Source organism: Rhodnius prolixus, unplaced genomic scaffold (assembly GCF_049639745.1).
Source record: "Rhodnius prolixus isolate KJV_2025 unplaced genomic scaffold, Rpr scaffold_7, whole genome shotgun sequence".
NCBI lineage: Eukaryota > Metazoa > Arthropoda > Insecta > Hemiptera > Reduviidae > Rhodnius > Rhodnius prolixus.
In genome coordinates this window covers 12,788,946-12,807,690 of record NW_027411582.1, presented here as the reverse complement: position 1 = coordinate 12,807,690, position 18,745 = coordinate 12,788,946, and the positions used below count along the sequence as shown (strand labels likewise).

Genomic DNA, 18,745 nt, shown 5'->3' with positions numbered 1-18,745 from the left:
TAGAAAGCTGCGATTATGCACAATTGTAGAGGAAAAACAGTACTATAATTGTACAAAGTTCCGTAGGATTTACCCTCTTCAGAGAGGAGATACAGCAATTCGAAATTTGAAGGAAATGTAAAGATTCCTAACTTTATCACCTTATATCTCCTTTATAAATATAGATAGAAAGCTGCGATTATGCACAATTGTAGAGGAAAAACAGTACTAAAATTGTACAAAGTTCCGTAGGATTTACCCTCTTCAGAGAGGAGATACAGCAATTCGAAATTTTAATTTAATGTAAAGATTCCTAACTTTATCACCTTATATCTCCTTTATAAATATAGATAGAAAGCTGCGATTATGCACAATTGTAGAGGAAAAACAGTACTATAATTGTACAAAGTTTCGCAGGATTTACCCTCTTCAGAGAGGAGATACAGCAATTTGAAATTTGAAGGAAATGTAAAGATCCCAAACTTTATCACCTTATATCTCCTTTATAAATATAGGTAGAAAGCTGCGATTATGCACAATTGTAGAGGAAAAACAGTACTATAATTGTACAAAGTTTCATAGGATTTACCCTCTTCAGAGAGGAGATACATCAATTTGAAATTTGAAGGAAATGTAAAGATCCCAAACTTTATCACCTTATATCTCCTTTATAAATATAGGTAGAAAGCTGCGATTATGCACAATTGTAGAGGAAAAACAGTACTATAATTGTACAAAGTTTCATAGGATTTACCCTCTTCAGAGAGGAGATACAGCAATTTGAAATTTGAAGGAAATGTAAAGATCCCAAACTTTATCACCTTATATCTCCCTTATAAATATAGATAGAAAGCTGCAATTATGCACAATTGTAGAGGAAAAACAGTACTAAAATTGTACAAAGTTTCGCAGGATTTACCCTCTTCAGAGAGGAGATACAGCAATTCGAAATTTGAAGGAAATGTAAAGATCCCAAACTTTATCACCTTATATCTCCTTTATAAATATAGGTAGAAAGCTGCGATTATGCACAATTGTAGAGGAAAAACAGTACTATAATTGTACAAAGTTTCATAGGATTTACCCTCTTCAGAGAGGAGATACAGCAATTTGAAATTTGAAGGAAATGTAAAGATCCCAAACTTTATCACCTTATATCTCCTTTATAAATATAGGTAGAAAGCTGCGATTATGCACAATTGTAGAGGAAAAACAGTACTATAATTGTACAAAGTTTCATAGGATTTACCCTCCTCAGAGAGGAGATACAGCAATTTGAAATTTGAAGGAAATGTAAAGATCCCAAACTTTATCACCTTATATCTCCCTTATAAATATAGATAGAAAGCTGCAATTATGCACAATTGTAGAGGAAAAACAGTACTATAATTGTACAAAGTTTCGCAGGATTTACCCTCTTCAGAGAGGAGATACAGCAATTTGAAATTTGAAGGAAATGTAATGATCCCAAACTTTATCACCTTATATCTCCTTTATAAATATAGATAGAAAGCTGCGATTATGCACAATTGTAGAGGAAAAACAGTACTATAATTGTACAAAGTTTCGCAGGATTTACCCTCTTCAGAGAGGAGATACAGCAATTTGAAATTTGAAGGAAGTGTAAAGATCCCAAACTTTATCACCTTATATCTTCTTTTCACGTTTTATGTACCATTTTCAAAATAAGAGGCTGTTAATGTTGATAATGACTACCAAAATCTGGCTTCCAATTTTCTTCAAATTAAAAATTTTGGTTACATATTTAATAGGTGAATATCCTTACATTACTACGAAAGAGGGGGATGCTGACCACTCAAGTCTTTATTAAATTTATCAAAACTCGCTCCGTTTTTTTTTAAAATAATAATTATCTTTTCTTATTATTTAACTCAATAATTTTTTGTGGTGATAATATTTCATAACATTTTATAACCGCATGTGACCAAAACTAGTCTGGTTTTTAATTTTTTTGGGGGGGGGATGTGTTCTATTGGTGTTGTCTTTCGCTAATTAAAGTTTTTTTTATGTTATTTTAATTTATTAAATTTCTAGTTATTTTTATTTTTTGGTTCAACACCCAGCTATCGAGGCCATCCTGCTATAACATTGATTTTGTTTTATTTGAATTTTCTTGTTAAAAAAATGTCTTTTTTATATTAATTTTTAAAATAATTTATTTTATATTTTTGCTTGTTTACTTAAATTTTGATTAATAATCGACTAAGCTTAATTATAGACATACATATGTGATAAGTTTTGTAATGGATGACTTTTGCAATGATTTATGTTCTGGGTTGATACATTAATTTGTGTTGTTTCTTCCACCTTAATACATTAATTTATTGTGACAGAATAATACTTACAATTGATTATATGTTACTATATTGTATACCAAAAAGTAAATCATGTTCAAGTAAGGCGCTACGATAGCAGGTTGCCGATTGCACTAAAGATCCTAATTTCTAGATTTTACTCATTCGGTGCAAATGCTATGCATGTTTTCATTCATTCGAACAACTCTTCATCACCGTGGCCAATTTTTCAAAAGATATTGTAAAGTTTTTGTCCTTTTACTAAAAACTTTAACAACTACAACTAGTGCCTGCCACTAGTTATTAAATAATATGTGGGTTTGATAAATAATAAAACTCGCTAAATTTGTAAGTAATAACCTGATTTATTAACTCATTAACATTTACTAGCAACTAACGGCTATTCATTACAGTCACCATTTACAACAGTCACAACAGTTTACTGTTACTTACTCCGCGTAACGCCACAAAACTGTTCCACAACTGACCACTGGTCCACACTGCACCGAATTGCACTAGTCTCAGCTGCACTAACACAGCTCTACTCACTAACTAACTAACTACCCGACTAGCTAACTTTGAAGCACTCCGCAACACTGACTCTCTCCAAATTGTCACTTCCAAAGTGTCTCTCCAAACTAACTTTCCAAGACTAACTCAAAACTCATTCAAAAACGTGACTAAAAACTTGATTAAAACTCTGTCTAAAAACTCTAATAACTCACTTCTCCAGCTGTGTCTGCCTCCTTTTAACTGCGACTGCCCCACTCCGTCTGTGTCACGCCCACCGGCCGGTCACTGGCTGAGGAAAACACATGCTGCCACCACCCCAACTGGGGCCGCCCTCCTCTAACCTTCTGTCTTACTCCAACTCCGTCTGTCTTGCTCCCACCTGCCGCACATTGGTTGGAGAACACATACTGCTAGCACCCCAACTGGGGCCGCCTCCTCCAATTGTTTGTCTCACTCCTACCTGTCAATCACTGGCTGGGAAAACACATGTGCCACCACCCCAACTGAGGCCTTTCTCTTAGCTGGCTTTTACACAGCGGTGGACCGTTACAGGCTACGGTCACTAAATTCATACAACAATCTAGCCCTTTTCTTTTCTGGCTCAGGTAGAGACCGGCCTTTTGTTTACCCAGTGTCGGTCTGTTACCGACTTTGGTCGCTTAACCCCTAGAACAATCTAGGCATTTCTTCTCTGGCCAGGTCAACTTCGTCACAATATACTAAGATCGAGTTGATGACAATTTGAATTCGTTCAACCAACAAATTGTAATGGAGGGGCGTTTAGAATCAATGTTGTCCCAAATGATGGGTCACTTTGAAAATTATTCGTAAACCACGTTCAGGTTGTTCTCGGATCTAGAGCAGCCACTCCAAACAAAGCAGGAATTTCTCGAGTAGCCTCAAATCCATGTTATATCCTTAAAAAGGAGATGTCGGAGGTAAAACTTCAGATCGGCTTGACCGTATTTCGTATTTCATGCTAAACAAAAATACTACATTAGAAAGAAACACTTTATTCATAAAAAATAAAATAAATGTGCTACGCCATTAAATTGAGAAGCACAGCACTCAGAATACAACCAAATCTAAACCGAGTTTATTTTTGTTAAATATAAGTTTTTAATGTGATGTCCTAACATCAATAAAGCAGATATTTTATCGAATCTAGTCAATATAAAAAATATGATACGATAACTAGAAAATCACATCCATAAAAATTAACAAAATAAAATTAATTATAAATAAAAATAGGTAAATGCTTAGACGAATTATTTAGGACTTCTTATTAATCTAAATTATTCATTGTGCTGCTATTCTGTCATTCATTAAAATTTAATGAATGATTTAATCATTTATTACGAATTATTTTTAATGATTTTGGTTGGAGGCTTTTTATTCAGTTATTCATTGAATAAATAAATATTCATTAATAAACAAATGGAATTATGTATAACTTACTTAAAATTAATCATAACTTTTATTATTAAAGCCAACTGATGTTAAATTATAATTAAATTTTAATTATGAATAAAATGAAAGGAGCTTTTACAAAGTTTTTTTTTTTTTTTTTTTAAATGAATTTTAACTTTATTTCGTGGGGTGAAAGTTATATGAGGCTGTAAAAAATCTTGATTGAAATGTTAGTGAAAGTTTTATGCAGTTTGGGAAGTGCCTAATCTTATTTCAACTTGCATTACTTGCATTTGTATTTGGATTCAAGGAGAAGATTTTTTTTGGTTGGCTTGTTATGGATTCATTTTGTAGGCATTACCTGGTTGTTCTTCTTTTTTATACAAGGTGTTCATTTCAAGACGGCTCAAATGCATTTCATGCTTAAACAGTTAATCTGAGCGAAAAATGGTAGAGGAAAAATTTGTTGCCCATCACCTCTAGTTTTAGAATATGGGACTTGATTTTAGATTCCTGCCCGCATACGCGGCTGACGCGGGACCAAAAGTGAAAATTTGCAGTTGACCTCCATTTTCATATACACAGTTTTAAAGAGTATAAAAAGTAATGAAAGAAACCGGAAACCGCAATTCGATATTTTTAAAATTAAAGCTGCTAGGCCATTTCAAAATCTGGGTATTTTTAATCATATTTCAATTTTTTTAACTTGTTATCAAAGAGAAAGAAGAGCACGCGATAGGTCATTTTTATGTATTTTTTTCATCCCCTTTCTACTAAAAATATTGCCAAGGCTGTAAAGCTAGTATTTTTCTTAATATCGGGAAATAAGTCGTTTTCCGAGTGATTTTTCTAAGAAAAATCAAATGTTAATAGCTTTAGATGTTCTCAAACATACCCAAAATGGCTAAAAAATAATTTTACATCTGTTACAAACAAGAAGGTTTAATAATTATTTGGTAATTTTGGGAGAGTTGTGAAGCATGTACTGTGCCTTCAAAGGTGCCTCTTCAGATACAGAGAGCAGTTGATAACCTCCTGGCTAACCTGGCTTGCGAGTCTGTGGAGGCACCTTTAAAGGCACAATACAGCTTCACAAGTTGAATAAAGTGCATTATTTGATAAACTATGGAATAAGTTTGATCCTTTACATGAAAGATATTGATCACTTAAATATGTGGCAGGAGGTTTCCAATTTTTTTGGTAATTAAACGCAACTCTCCCAATATTACCAAATAATTATTAAACCTTCTTGTTTGTAGCAGATGTAAAATTAATTTTTAGCCATTTTGTGTATGCTTGAGAACATCTAAAGCTCTTAACATTTGATTTTTCTTAGAAAAATCACTCGGAAAACGACTTATTTCCCGATATTAAGAAAAATACTAGCTTTACTGCCTTGGCAATATTTTTAGTAGAAAGGGGATGAAAAAATACATAAAAATGACCTATCACGTGCTCTTCTTTCTCTTTGATAACAAGTTAAAATAATTGAAATATGATTTTGAAATGGCCTAGCCCTTTAATTTTGAAAATATCGAATTGCGGTTTCCGGTTTCTTTCATTACTTTTTATACTCTTTAAAACTGTGTATATGAAAATGGGGGTCAACTGCGAATTTTCACTTTTGGTCGCGCGTCAGCCGCGTATGCGGGCAGGAATCTAAAATCAAGTCACATATTCTGAAACTAGAGGTGACGGGCTACAAATTTTTCCTCTACCATTTTTTGCTCAGATTAACCGTTTAAGCATGAAATGCATTTGAGACGTCTTAAAATGAACACCCTGTATATAGATTCTCTAAGTAGTTCACCAATTTTTATTTAGTTGTTCAAATTTAGTGATTTGAGTATCTTGAAGGTCGCCAAAATGGTGTTGGTGATTTAGAGTACTTAGTGTGTTTGATTGTTGACAGCTATGGTTGTATGAAGGTATACTTGTTTACATTTACAGTGATTTACCAGGGTTTATTATAGCTAATGATGGTCATGATAGCTAAGTAAATTCGAGTTGTATTCTGTTTAACCTTATTCTATTGCTGCAGAGGACATTTGGCTCACTGGAATAAATGTAGCCTTGATTTCTAGCTACCAGCTGTCACGGTGCCTCTTCATCTAACATGACAGCATGATGTTTAATCCAATAATTTGACCAGTGGTTCTGGATTAGGGAGCATTTTTACTGATTTTTAGTAAGGATATTTAGTATTTGGATATTTTTAGGGAAGAATAACTTCATAGCCTTCTCAGCTGTTATAGTAAAACCACATTGATTTCACTGGTTCCAAACGAATGGTTCCATTGCTGAATCTATTAGTAGCTATCAAGTATCTATCGCTGTTTTCCTCTTGGCAGAAGACACTTTTTCAATTCCTTCTTGAACCCCATCCAAATAGATATATCCTATGAAACTTTCTTACTTATCCGGTTATTCCCTTCTTTGAAGAGTTGCCTCCAAGTCATATCGCTTCACAAATCCCTATCGTCCCAATCCCCCCTGGACGGAGACCTCTCGCATCCATTTCCTTCTCTTTCTCCGCCTCCCTCGCCTGTGCTGGTCTACCTCTTCTTCTTGTTCTGGTGGACGGGGGTAACCCATTGCCGAACTCGCTTTGGCCATTTCTTTGGGGAGGCCATAAGGTTCAAATGGCTACATCATCTTAATTTTTTGTTTACAATTCTTTCCCCAACCGACTCAGTTAGAGTCATTTCTTTTTTAATTTCTTCATTTTTCACTTTTTCATTGAGCCTCTTGCTTTCAGCATTTTCTTCAGAAATTCATCTCGACCACAACTTTCGGTATAGTCCAGCTTTCACCTCCATAGGTTAAAATTCCCTCAACAATGGAGTAGAAGATTCTTTTCTTATTTTCTTACCTATGAAACGTTAAAAGTAATAATTGCTAGGCCTATGTGCTGAGTTTAAAGAATAATTAAATTTTATTGGAGTATTTTTTTTTATAATGTAGGATATATTGTCCGATTTTTTTTAAAAATCACTAATTCGTCTCAAGTTCTTGTTACATTTTTATCGAGCATTTTAGAATCATTTTAATAATTGAAACCTCATGTTTGAGCTCGCCTCAAGTCAGGTCTTTCATTAGCTCTATCTTCTACATTATTGATAGGGTTCAAATCTTGCTTTGAAAATTGACAGCAGGCTCACAGCTTAGTGCTGGTGTTTCCGAACAATCAATGCTTGGCTCATTTGCTGTTTCCTATTCAAATTAATAACATTGTTCAATTGATTGACAGCTGAAATCATCTGTTGTAAACAGATGATTACTTGCAATTTACTTCATTAGCAGGATGTTATTTCATCATCTTCCTTGGACCAAGAAAAGTTGGGCAATAAATATTTCTAACACTTTTTTTTCATTTTGTTCTCGTTTATTTTGGGCTACAATCTGCACATTGGCGCTTAAAGTAACAATGATAACAGTGAACAGAAGAAGTAACCGAGTAGAGAAGTTACTCGGTTGTAACACTCAAAAACATTGAACTATTAGTCACTTTCTTCACTAGAGAGGAGATCACGAGGCCACAGTGTCTCTTAAGACGTCTTGTCGGGTTATCAGGAAGAGTTCTTAAAGAAAGATTTTGAGCTACAGGATTTATATGAGATTGCAGGTTGAAGTGGAGTTTTCTGTATCGTGTTTTAGCGACTTGTGCGATAAAAGGATTGTTAAGGTCAGTGTGTATAGTCCAGGTTGGGAGACATAAAATAGAGCGTTTACTATAGCTCGAAGTATTTTAGATTGTAGAGATTGAATCCTTTGGAGATTGGAGCGTTTGGTTGAACCCCACAGCTCTATTTCATACGCCCAGATGGGTTTCAAAGTAGAAGCATAAATTAGTCTTTTATTGTCCAGAGAGCACTAACACTAACGCTAAAGCACTATTATTAATAGAATTAATTTTGATAATTAATAATTAATTTATGACCAAATGAAGGGTTCGTTTTCTTCGTTGATTCCGCCATAATACATCTCAAGACACATTACGCCTGCTCCGCCTGGAGCAACATCAAGAAACTCCAGGACAACGCAAAACAAATTTCTGTGACTCGCAACAGACACTCCACGACGTACTAGAATTGACTCACTCCACGGAGACTGCATCCATTATCCCCTGATACACTCCTATATCCAAAATCGTTTGCTCAAATTCTTTTCCATCGTAGACTACCATCCTAATCCATTCTGCCTCGACATAACTTCCTACAAAACCTTCTATTCTCTACATACACAGAAGACTAAAACATATCCTACTCTAACTCTCTACACTAGCTGCAGGTTTTTTCCTCTCCTTTTTTCCCTGCATTGAACCTTTCTCGTTCCTCATTTGTTAAGAAGATTGAAATGTATTATACATTATACTTCTGTATTAATTTTATGTATATATATTTATCATACATAAATTCATCTCAAGACTAAGAGCCAAAGAAAGTGAAACTGACTTCATTAGCCTAAAAAATACGTTTCATAACTTTTTTTAAAATCTATTAAAAAAAAATTGTTAAATCTAAAATAAAAACAAAATAATCTTTTAAAACTTATAAAACTTTATATAATAATGGAAGATTTGGTGTTTTGTGTTTTATTATCAAGAGAAGGCCGCCATTGTCTTGTTTCACAAGGATGTTGTGCTGCAAATTTCTCAGTGGAAGCGGTCAGAGGAAGTCCCGGTAGTGCCCTTAGATATGAATATTTAAGGGCCTTAGTTAATTAATTCTTAAGGCAGAACGGCCCTTTAGCTAATTAGTGATTCGTAATTTGGCATTCATTTGGAATAATCTTTAGGAAAAGTATTAAATGAAAACAGAATATTATTTTTTTTAGAACTTAAGATTAATAATGCAAAAGTAATTTTTTTTTGTTTCTTTACTTTGTCTCAAACCTTGTTCTACAGAAGTTTTGGGTATGTGATTGATTGTTTTGTGTCTTGTGGGCCAATTTTGGGTAAAGTATCCCATCTCAAAATCGTAGAACGTTTGATATGTCGCTTTTAGTACCAGCAGAGGAGGCTACAATACGGCTTCCGACAAAATTGAGCTTCTAAAAGTGCGAAATTTTACTGAATCAATTATTAATTTTGCAAAATTATCTCCAGAATTACTTTTTTTAAACGATTTTTCATTATCTTCTTATGCTAATTATTACATTTATTATTTATTATAATATTTATTAAAACAGATTTACATTTATTTCAAATATTTGGGCATGGGAATTCGATTAAGGGCACTTTTTTTAGAGAGGAGCATAGTTAGGATTTCCTCTAACGTGCAATTACTGTTTACTGTACAGGCTTACCACCTCAGTAATGTTAATGAGTATTAATTGTGAGACTGAATTTACAAATTTGATGAAAATCTTCTAGCCAGAAGTATTACTCGTACCTTTTTTTCTCCTTATATTAAGATCTTTTCGCTAACAACTCGTTTTAGCAGATTTTATACTATTTAATGCAGAATCTGTGGTTAAATCCGCACTGCGGAATCTTTGATTTTATCTTTCTTACCAAGCATTTTATTTTTTTGTCTCCTTGATTGTTTTTGGATTTCATCCATAATCAGGGGTAGATTAATTAAGTTTGGTGTAGTGATTTCGGCTTCACTTCAATTTAGTTGTACGTAATGTTGAGTTAGTGTAGCTGAATCAGCAAATACTAGTACAGTGCGAGATAGAAGCATTAGTAAAGTCAAAATTTCCACACCAAACTGAATTAATCTACTACCTCTGATAATGGATGAATCTCTGAAAACGATAAAATAAAAAAAAAATTTAATCATTGTATGTATTCCCTAACACCTTTAACGGCCCTAAGCCAACGCACGTACCTTATACAGGGTGTTCATTTTAAGACGGCTCAAATGCATTTCATGCTTAAACGGTTGGTCTGGGCAAAAAATGGTAGAGGAAAAATTTGTTGCCCGTCACCTCTAATTTCAGAATATGTGACTTGATTTTAGATTCCTGCCCCGCATACGAGGGACGCGCGTCCAAAACTAAGGGGTTTGCTGTTGACCCCCATTTTCATATACACAGTTTTAAAGAGTATAAAAAGTTATGAAAGAAACCGGAAACCGCAATTCGATATCTTTACAATTTCAAAATCTGGTATTTATTAATCATATTTCAATTTTTTAACTTGTTATCAAAGAGAAAGAAGAGCACGCGATAGGTCATTTTTATGTATTTTTTCATCCCCTGTCTACTGAAAATATTGCCAAGGCAGTAAAGCTTGTATTTTTCTTAATGTCGGGAAATAAGTAGTTTTCCGAGTGATTTTTCTAAGAAAAATCAAACGTTTTAAGAGCTTTAGATGTTCTCAAACATACACAAAATGACTAAAAATTAATTTTACATCTGTTACAATCAAGAAGGTTTAATAATTATTTGGTAATTTTGGGAGAGTTGCGTTTCATTATAAAAAAAATTGGAAACCTCCTGAGAGCAGTTGATAACCTCCTGGCTAACCTGGCTAGCGAGCCAGAGGAGGCACCTTTGAAGGCACAGAACATGCTGCCCAAGCTGCGTAAAGTGCATTATTTGATAAATTAAGGGAATAAGTTTGATCCTTTAAATGAAAGATATTGATCACTTAAATATGTCAAGCCCAATTTTCTTACTTTTGGGCTTGATGCTGGAAAAAAGGACAAAATACCAGATTTTAGTGATAAAGGATGAGCCAAAGTTCAAGCCACTAATATATAATCATATTTATAAATATATGGTTAAGAAGGCGGTGATTAGAAGCATCCTGATCGTAGCTACAACAGAGCGGGTCATCAGGTTCTACAAAAGAGTAAGACATCTCCAAGAATAAGACAGCATAGAGCTGTAATGTGTGGCATTAGAAAAAAACTTTAAAAAATCTACATCTAAACAAATATTTAATTCGAAAACAATAAGATTAAAATGTAAGAAACCCAAACGTTAGTTACGAATAATTAAGCTAACTACTCTTGCAAAGGTAGTACATTTTACAGAGAGATAATGGAGGATAGGATTTACTTAAACAAGAAAAAACAAAAAACAAGTAGAAGATAGGTGATGAAGGAAAAGACAGACCACTACAACAGAATAAGCGAGACCTAAACTAAGATAGATGGACGCCCATGACAGGTGAAGATACAAGAGCAATGCTCAATGTAAAACTGGACCTGGAAAGCTGTGCTACTGACTGTGATTAATGAGAAGGACTTGACGAAGCCTTCTACAGTGCTGCCAACGTAGAAGATAGTAATCGTTTGGTTCTTCACAACACAGGTTGAGTTAGGATGTCCAGCTAATGGAGCCAACTATTTAGAGTTCTGTAGCCGAAGTCTGGAAAGCTAAACTGAATTTTAGATGGTAATCAGACCGGATTAGCTCTTTCTCCAATTATTTATTTATTTTATTTATTACTTTATTTCGCTAATTGACTATAAACTGAAAATCATATTATTTTCTGATATTAAATGTAAATAACTACACTACAACTCTCAGCTCCTAGTTGTTATCTAGTCTGTATCGTCGGCTTCCATGTTGCAATCTAGATCCTACTACTCGTACTTTGTCCTGATGTCCAAATCAGATCTTTTCCACTTAGTTAAAAAGCTGTCTCCTCTTACCTTCTTCAATTGCCCAAAAAAACATGTTTTCCAATTGCTCAAGTTGTAACCTTTGGTTTTATAAAGATTGACAGTGCATGAAAAAGCGTAACGTTGAAAAACACTCAATTTTGACTATTTTATTTTATCTTTTTCTATAAAAGATAAAATTCCCAAATTTTCTTTATAATTTAGGGCAAATCTTCCTTTATAACTGTAATTTTTTTGCAACCACCCAGATCTAATAGATTTCAAGAAAAAAAGGTTGCCAAAAATGAGCAAAAATGGCATTTTCAAAAATTGTTCTTGTTATTGTTACATTTTTTTTTTTACGTAGCCCCTAAAAGCGTTAACCGATTTTCATGAATGAGGTGTCATTCGATTTGCAATCTCTTGTAGATGTGCCTTTTGAGGGTCTCGATGTTCTACGTTCTGTGGGAGAGGAGTTAGCCCCATCTATGTAAGGCCCTCTCTATTCCATTCTAATAGAGACTATTCTATTCTAATAACTCCGTAAATCTTAGCCCGATTTTGATAAAATTTGGCACGATGAATGGATTATATTAGGGCTTTCCTGCGTAACATGGAAGCTCAATCCCCTGCTTTTACACTTATTAAGGAAAAGTATTGCAATCGTTTCAAATTATCAACGTTATAATCAATTTTCATGAATGAAGTGTCATTTGAATCAAAATTTTGTATAAACTTGCACTTTAGAAGACTCGTCGCTGTGGCTATTAAGGAGGGAAGTTTACCCCATGCAAGTAAAGCCCTCCTATAAAACTAAAAAGTAAAGTATTGCCTATTTTTTCAGGCAAGCTTTATGCCCAACTACCAATTAGGTGACGTGGACGGAGGCGACTAGCAAACATACTTAACTGAAAATTTCTTTTATTAACCATTAAATAAAATCCAAGGCCTAAGACCGGGGAATCGAACCCAGTACCACAATACATCTTAGCTCTGCAGGTCTCGCCTCTTGACCCGCTCGGCTACCGTGGCACCTCCCTCTAAAACTATTGATACACTGTAAATCTTATCCCAACAAAAAAGTGCTACTATTGATGAAGATTATATAACCTTAAAGAGTTTGAATTTTCTTCTCCAACATCCTTTCAGATAGAGACTATTCTTTACTTATCTCTGGTGCCTTCTGATAAGATAACAGTTAAGTGTCCTATAACTAGCTCTATGTGATGGCCCACCTTTTCCTTTGTAAAAGCTACGATAATGCAGCCTTGAAAAGCTATACTGCATTTTCTATTGCTCTACGAGGGTCGTTTGAAAAGTCCGTGCAAAAATAAAAACTACTTAATTTTTTGGGGTAAACCTTTTTTATTTTTCAACATAGTCTCCTTTTAGGCTTATACACTTAGTCCAACGCTGCTCTAGTTTGTTGATCCCTTCCGAATAATAGGATTTGTCCAAGTCTGAAAAATAGCCATTCGTTTCTGCAATCACCTTCTCGTTTGAATAAAAAAATTTTCCCGCCAGCCATTTCTTCATATTGGGGAAGAAATAGTAGTCCGAGGGAGCCAAGTCTAGAGAATAGGGGGGATGTGAAACGAGTTGGAACCCTATTTCCATTAATTTTGCGACCACAACTGCTGAGGTGTGAGCTGGTGCGTTGTCGTGATGGAAAAGGACTTTTTTGTGGGCCAATCGTGGGCGTTTTTCTTGCAGCTCGGTTTTCAAACGGTCCAATAACGATGAATAATATGCACCTGTAATAGTTTTACCCTTTTCCAGATAGTCGATGAGGATTATTGCTTGCGAATCCCAAAAGACAGTCGCCATAATCTTTCCGGCCGAAGGAACGGTTTTTGCCTTTTTTGGCGCAGATTCCCCCTTGGTAACCCATTGTTTAGATTGTTCTTTGGTCTCAGGAGTGTAGTGATGTATCCATGTTTCATCCACAGTTACGAAACGACGCTTAAAGTCCTGCGGATTCTTCTGGAACAGCTGCAAACCGTCCTTGCAACACTTCACACGATTTCGTTTTTGGTCAAGCGTGAGCAATCGCGGCACCCATCTTGCGGATAGCTTTGTCATGTCCAAATGTTGATGCAAAATATTATTTACCCGTTCATTCGAGATGCCCACAGCACTAGCAATCTCACGCACCTTCACTCTTCTGTCATCCATCACCATATCATGGATTTTATCAATGATTTCTGGAGTAGTAACCTCAACAGGGCGTCCAGAACGTTCAGCGTCACTTGTGCCCATATGGCCACTCCGAAAATTTTTCTAATTTATTTATTTTTATTTTTTACGAAATTCTTTGTATTAGTTTGAAGTTAATTGTGTGCTTATTATTATTTATATTACAGTATTATTAATGTGAATTGAATATGTGAGGAATATTCTGAATTTGAAGAAAAGTGATTGGATAATTTTTGGTCTTTTTTAGCGATTACATCGCCCAAAATTATTTAAACAAAAATTTTAGTACGATAATTGCTGTAAGAGAAATTTAAATAATAGGTATGTTTCACACATTTATTGGTTTTATTGAAAATAAATCGAATACATTTTTATTTTTTAAAACAGTAATCTTTATAATATTATTACAATTTTTCTGGAGATAAATAAAAATAAATAAAAAAAACACGTTTGCAAACTGAGATAAGGAAAATATCTGCGTTAAAACTATACAATCATTTTCTTGCTGAAGATTTATTGCCGAACTGACAAGAGTCTTCCTTCTCCTTTTAGCAAAGCTTAGCTGTTTTCTTGATAAGCTGAATTTGCAAATAACTGTAACACGTTTTCCGCTAGTTTGGTGATTAATGAGGTCATAAGTGTTTTTTACGTAATACTGATAATATACATTTTCAAGTTTTTAATATTTTACATTAAAAAAAAAAAGATTATAAAAGAGATTCGGAATTAAACAAAAAAAAATTAATTAATATGTAGTTCAGAATCAGTTTTTATTAAAATAATATCTTGAGAATATTGAAGATCACTTAAAAATATTTCACTTTTTCACTTTATTTGTATATTTACAACTGCAACAATTGTTGCATCAGGTAAATTTGATCTTACTGGTTCAGTTCTCTTGTAATGACATGGTTAGAGCAATCACCCACTGGTGAAACTCTTTCACAATGATTAATCACAACAGATCTCTAGGCCATTTTCGCTTCAAGCGACGAGGAGGATTGTTGGGAAGGTGAGGAGAGGAGAGTTGTTGGACAAGAGGATTAGGATGGAGAGCTAGGAGGCTGTGAAATTTGCGGTAGCGAGACTTTATTAGGTCAATGACGATAGGGATGAGAAGGTCAGTGTGTATTGTAAGGTTAGAGATGTAGAATGGAGCATTCAGGATTTTCCTGTAGGATTTTAGACTGTAGTGTCTGCAGGCGTTTGGAGTTTGCAGGGTTTGGTTGAGCCCCACACTTTTGCTCCGTATGTCCATATGGGTCTTAACAGTGTCTTGTAAATTGTCAGTTTGTGATTCAAGTCGAGTTTGGATTTGTGGTCAAGTAGTCTAGTAAGTAGCTTGTAGCGTCTGTTCACGTCTTGTCGTTTCAGTCGAGTATGTGGGTTCCAGGTGAGTCTCTTGTCAATGTACAGTCCTAGGTATCGTACTACGGTCAGCTGGAGGAATCGTTACACCGTTCAGTTGAACTGGTGGACTTGCAGATTTTCGTAAAGTAAACGTAATGTGCACAGATTTTTGTTCATTAATTTTCATTTTCCATTTTCGGAACCAGGTTTCGAGAAGATTTAAATGTATTTGAATGTTCTGACTTGCTTGTACCGGATCGGAGTGGGATGTAAGAACAGCAGTATCGTCAGCGAATGTTGAAACTATTGTATTTTGGGAAAGAGGTAAGTCAGCAGTATATATTTGAAAAAGGAAAGGGCCTAGAATGCTTCCTTGAGGGACTCCAGCTTTTATGGGTATAAAGGATGAGAGGGCCTGCCCTTGATGAACGCGGCAGTACCGATCGGTTAAGTAAGATTTTAAGATCAGATAGTAGGTGGAAGGAAGATGATTTTTAAGTTTATGCAGTAAGCCCGAGTGCCAGACCCGATCAAAGATGTCTAATTTAATATTGACTTTAGATTGAGGCAGAAATTAGAATAATATTATTTTAATTTAAATTAGGAGCCACGATAGCCGAGCGGTTAAGACACTAGACCAGCAAAGACTAGATGTATTGTAGGTTTACTAGGTTCGATTCTCGCTCTAGGCCTGTATAATTTTTAATATTAAAGTACTTCCTTTTGCTATATTTCTTAGAAAAAAGAAATATACTAGTCAATTCTTGGAGGGTTTCTTCTTAAGAATCCGCGAATAGAGATGCCGAGTGCTTTAACTTTAAAATTGAATCTTGCCTTTGCAGTTGCAGTGATTGTATTAAAAAAGTTTAATGGTTAGAATATTATATTCTACATCTTGAAACAACACTAAAAGGGAGGAAATTCAGCTGAGTGATTAGCGAATACTGTATTCTAATGTGAAAGATCACGGGTTCAAATCCAGCTTCAGGGCCCTTAGATTTTTTTTTCTTCCTAGGAGCTTCTAACAGCTCACTGTCCGGTGATGGACAGTGTTGTCTGTAACGAGAGAGCCCTTTCTCCTAAACTAGCATTTGTAACTCCAACTATAATAGTAGTTTCTGTTAACAAAATAGGAATTCACCATATGAAGAATAATCTGCTTTCTTTAAAACTTTTTTTTTTAAATTTATTTTGCCATTTACAATCTGTATAATATAATATACAATAAGTAAATAGGGAGAATGAAGGATAAATGGATGCGTGAAAGGCAGGAGGAAAGAAACTGCCCAGCGGTAGCACTTTCTACAGGATCTTTAGGCCTTCAGACTGCGAGGAAGTCGCGGGGGCCACTGGCCGATTCAGTCTACGAGGAGTATTGTTAGGGATGTAGAGGAGGCGAGAGACTGTACTAGAGGATTGGAGCAAGCGGAGAGAGCAGTATGGAATTTTTGGTATTTAGTCTTGGCGAGTTGGTCTATGAAGGGAATGTTGAGGTCGTTGTGAGGTTAGTCACCGTAGAAAGGAGAGTCAGTTATCTGTCGGCAGTAGTTTTGATTGAAATGTCCTGTACCGACCGTATGTTTGTAGGTTTGGCTGAACCCCATAGCTCTAGTCCCGTAAGTCCACATAGGTTTGAGGATAGTAGTGTATATTAAGCGTTTGAGATCAATGGGTAATTTGGAGCGTCGTCCAAGATCTTTAAAACTTAAATTAAAATTTATTATTTGATATTTGCACTTATTTCACATTAAATTACATCATTCATTCATTTGTAATGACACAATTCTCTTGTTTACAGGTGAGTTTTCTGTTCATTGTTTGCACTAAGACGTCACATTAATTAAGTGAGTACGAATTTATATATTTACTGTAAGCGAATTACTTCATCTCCTACGCTTATTCGAGAATCTTCTTCGTGAATATTCGAAATCCGCGTTCTAGAACCCAAAGCTTTGATCGTAGAAAGCAAAAATCTTCTTTCAACTTTCAAAAAAATTGAAAACAGTTTTTTCTTTTAAATAATTTTAAGACAAAATCTATGAATTTTGAAACTCGGTACCTTCTCTGTACACTAGCTGGCCTCCGGAACAGTGTTCTCTCGCAAAGAAAAACTCCTTGTTTATCTCCGAACCATGTAGAGGCTCCATGAAAGAAAAATTTAACTCCTACTGTTTTGAGATAGAGGGAGGGAGAGAGATAAGAAGAGAGATTAGAGGGATTGGGATGATCTTGGAGGAGATCTGTGATGAAAGGTACCTTTACTTTGTAATGAATGGCTCTACGGGATAGATAGTAAAGGAGCAGTGGTAAGCTGGCGATATATTTTGGGCTGTAAAGATTAAAGGCAATCTATGCTATATATAAACGGTGGTTGTCCTCCCTCATCAGATTTAAGATTAGTTCCAAGATTTGCGTTGTACATCGGTAATTTACAAGTTAATGACAGTTTTAATCGTTCGTCTAGAACAATGGCCGCCATACCTTTTTGATCATTCACCCCCTTTTTATAATGAAATGTTAATAAAGAGGAAAAAAGATGTATTTCTTAAATTATTAATTTTATTTTTATAAAATCATATTTTTTTTACAAAAATCAATGAGAAGGTAACGCTTGATGGCGCTTGGCAAGATTAGCAATGTATGTAACGAACTATGTTCAATTGAAAGAGAAAGACAAAGACACCCTGGTGGGGGGCGACATAGCTTCTGCGTAATGACGAAAAACGGAAATGCATTCCAAGCGAAAATATTATATTTACTGCATAACTGCCAACAAATTTTGCGATTGAATAGCATTAGTATTCATCGACTCCCTCAGGAATCGATATCGACCACTTAGATGATCCCTGGTCTTGAATATTTCTGAAAATTTAAACATGTATCCTTGAAATTTGAGACGATTTTTCTGTTTAAAGAGTCGAAAGTAAAAAGATAAGAATTAAACTCTATAAAGAGAAGTAATTTTACTTAAATATCGCATCGAATAATCTCAAAAATAGAGAAGTTATCCTTAAAAGCTCACAAAATATGTGACCAAATTTTTAAAAACTTCATAAAAACTATATTTACTTTTTACATAGTTTGTTTTTGCGTTTATTTTCGCTACAATCAGCGCGTTGGCGCTATAAGTAACAGTGATAACAGAACTATGAATTTACAGAGGTATACGAGTGGAGAAGTTACCGAAGTGGTAACACTCCAAAATATTAGGCTATTAGTCCACGCTCTTCACTTGAGAGGAGATCACGAGGCCACAGTGTCTCTTAAGGCGTCTTGTCCCGGATTGTCAGGAAGAGTTCTAGAAGAAAGCTTTTTAGCTAGAGGATTTATATGAGATTACAGGTTGAAGTGGAGTTTTCTGTATCGTGTTTTCAGCAACTTGGGTGACAAAAGGAATGTTAAGGTCAGCGTGTATAGTCCAGG

General features: G+C 34.9%; 1 protein-coding gene across 1 annotated transcript in view; it reads left to right on the top strand.

Moving 5' to 3' along the window:
- LOC141447018 (metabotropic glutamate receptor 2-like) overlaps positions 1-18,745 on the top strand; it is a 531,413-nt gene that overhangs the window by 353,442 nt on the left and 159,226 nt on the right. The gene's annotated exons all lie outside the window — the stretch shown is intronic.